Here is a 3268-nt window from a genome sequence, read left to right as displayed (position 1 = left end):
GGGGGAGGGAGAGGGAGGGAGAGGAGAAGAGAGGAGAAGAGAGGAGAAGAGAGGAGAAGAGAGGAGAAGAGAGGAGAAGAGAGGAGAAGAGAGGAGAAGAGAGGAGAAGAGAGGAGAAGAGAAGAGAAGAGAAGAGAAGAGAAGAGAAGAGAAGAGAAGAGAAGAGAAGAAGAGAAGAGAAAGAAAATAGAAAAGGGAAAAAATTGTCAATGGTATTAAGTACAAAAACAGTCAGAAAAACTCTCATAGACAAGAAAGCTTTGGAGGGGCTGGTGAGATGGCTCAGTGGGTAAGAGCACCCAACTGCTCTTCCGTAGGTCCTGAGTTCAAATCCCAGCAACCACATGGTGGCTCACAACCATCCGTAACGAGATCTGACTCCCTCTTCTGGAGTGTCCGAAGACAGCTACAGTGTACTTACATATAATAAAAATAAAATTAAATTAAAAAAAGAAAGAAAGAAAGCTTTGGAGACACAAGAGCTAAATGCAGTGTGGCTCCAAGAACAAAAGTCAGGACATTAGGAAACAGCCACACACATCTGAGCACAATATGGATACCTGTGGCAAATAATATACAAATATCAACTCTGCAGGGTATGGTGGCACAGGGTTTGAATCCCAGCACCAGGGAGATAGAGACAGACAGAACTCTAAGGGTTCAAGGCCAGCCCAGTCTACACAGAGAGTTCCAGGCCAGCCAAGAATACATAGTGAGACCCTGTTTCAAAAGACAAATAAACACAGTACAGGAGGCTGGCATGATGGCGCATGTCGGAAATGCCAACACTTGGAAGGTGAGGCAAGAAGACTTCCAGAGTTCAAGGCCAGCCTGAGCTACATAATGAGTTCTATAAATTCTTCTTGTTGCTATTTAGAGTAACTTTCACTTGGCAACTTTGGCTTATGATACTTAGGAAGCCTGAGGGACACGCCACAAAATCACCTTAAAATCAGTATACTGGCTGGTTTTCTGTGTCAACTTGACACAAGCTGGAGAGGTACCTAACTTATCACAGAGTAAGGAGCCTCTCTTGAGGAAATGCCTCCACGAGATCCAGCTGCAAGGTATTTTCTCAATTCGTAGGTCAAGGGTTGGTCAAGGGTAAGAGGGCCCATTGTGGGTGGTGCCATCCCTGGGTTGGTATCTTGGGTTCTATAAGATAGCAAGCTGAGCAAGCCAGGGGAAGCAAGCCAGTAAAGAACATCCCTCTATGGCCTCTGCATCAGCTCCTGCTTCCTGACCTGCTTGAGTTCCAGTCCTGACTTCCTTTGGTGATGAACAGCAGTGTGTGAGTTTGTAAGCCGAATAAACCCTTTCCTCTCCAACTTGCTTCTTGGTCATGATGTTTGTGCAGGAATAGAAACCCTAAGACAATCAGTGACCAAAATAGAATGAGAAAAATGAAAATGAGTGAACTCAAGAAACTAACACTTATGAACACTATGTACCATCATCCTAATGCATCATGAGTAAGTGGATGCACACAACAGTACTCAGATATGAGTATTAATGTTCTCAGGATAAATAATTGGTCTAATGGTAATAAAGAAATCTTAAATCTTGGTGGTTCTACCCAAGCAGAGAAGCACACATCTAGCTATGGCTCGAGAGCTCTCCGCCCAGGTACAATCACTACCCGTTTGGGGATATTGGAAAACTAGTAATGCTCTTGTGGTAGTTAGCTTTAACTGCCGGCCCGACAGAATCTAGAAATACCTGGAAGAAAGGCCTCTGGGCAAGTCTACAAGCAGTTATTTTAACTAGTGGGAAGACCCACCCTAACTGTGTGAGCTCATTCCCTAGCAGGGGTATAAGAAGTTAGGTACCTAACTTCTTTCAGCATTAGTTTCCAGTTTAGAGTATAGAAATTTACACTAAAAAAGGCCCTTTTCATGAGGGATCCCTTCTCTGAAATGTGACCGGGGGTCACCTTGTTGTGTTTAAGAACTCCATCCTACAACCACAGGGCTAGCTCTGGTCATGGAAGGGTCACCAAAGACAATCATCAGACAGAGGGCTGGCCGCTGTCTTCATGTTAGTTGATGAGGTTAAGGGTACATGATTGAGTGCAAAAGGGAAGAAGAGGCAAGTCTTTCCTATAGAATTCCAGACAGTTATGAAGATATTTTGCTCTATGGACATGGAGTTACTCCCAGTCTCTAAGTGTAGACTGTAAAATAACATCTTTCCATTAAGGGTGGAAGTGGGTAGAAGTAACTTTATTGTGGAGAAGTCTGACTAGCACACCCTAGGCACACAACCAAGGCCAATGCCAACAGTCATGGGTCATATCTTTGTCTGTATATTTGATAGGCTGTCATGAAAATGGCATTCTGCACATGTGACCTTCTCTCACCAAACCCATAAGTCCTGTCTAATCATAAGAAATTGTTGAAATGAAAGCCAACAGAGGTCTACTCTATAGAAGACCTAACCATCAAACCAGTGTATCTCAAAACTGCCCTGACCATCAAAACAAGCCAGTGTTAAACATCCAGGAGAAACCAAGTGACAAGAAGATTGAATGTCTTCTAGGGGCTGGTGAGTTGGCTCAGTGGTTAAGAGTGCTTGCTGGCTTTCCCCCTGCTGCCGCGACTTGCGCGGAGGCAGAAGCTCGGGTGCGTTCAAGATTCGGCATCACCCGTGATTCACCGCCATGGCCGAGGAAGGCATAGCTGCTGGAGGTGTAATGGACTCAACACTGCTCTACAAGAGGTGCTGAAGACCGTCCTCATCCACGATGGCCTAGCACGTGGCATATGCGAAACTGCCAAAGCCCAAGCCCATCTCTGTGTGCTCGCATCCAACTGTGATGAGCCCATGTATGTCAAGCTGGTGGAGGCACTTTGTGCTGAGCACCAAATCAACCTGATAAAGGTTGATGACAAACAAGAAACTAGGGGAATGGGTAGGCCTCTGTAAAATCGATCGAGAGGGGAAACCACGGAAGGTGGTTGGTTGCAGTCGCGTAGTGGTTAAGGACTATGGCAAAGAATCTCAGGCCAAGGATGTCATCGAGGAATACTTCAAGTGCAAGAAATAAATAAATTTTGGCTCATTTTTCTCTAAAAAAAAAAAAAAAAAAAAGAGTGCTTGCTGTCCTTGCTAAAGGACCTGTGTTTGATTCCCAGCACCCACATGGAAGCTCACCCCTTTCTCAGCACCAGGCATGCACGCGGTGCAAAGATATGCATGAGGGCAAAGTACTCAGGTGAATAAAATAAATCTAAAAAAAATTAGAAATATAATATCTTCTAAAACAGAA

At 44.6% G+C, this 3268-nt stretch overlaps 1 pseudogene; it reads left to right on the top strand.

Moving 5' to 3' along the window:
* Positions 1-2659: 2659 nt before the first annotated feature.
* On the top strand, positions 2660-3046 carry LOC110309075 (annotated as a pseudogene).
* The last annotated feature ends 222 nt before the right edge of the window (positions 3047-3268 follow it).

The sequence above is a fragment of the Mus caroli genome, chromosome 14 (genome assembly GCF_900094665.2).
Source record: "Mus caroli chromosome 14, CAROLI_EIJ_v1.1, whole genome shotgun sequence".
In the NCBI taxonomy this organism is placed as follows: domain Eukaryota; kingdom Metazoa; phylum Chordata; class Mammalia; order Rodentia; family Muridae; genus Mus; species Mus caroli.
The sequence above is the reverse complement of the archived record's forward strand: the minus strand, read 5'-3'. Positions and strand labels throughout refer to the sequence as shown.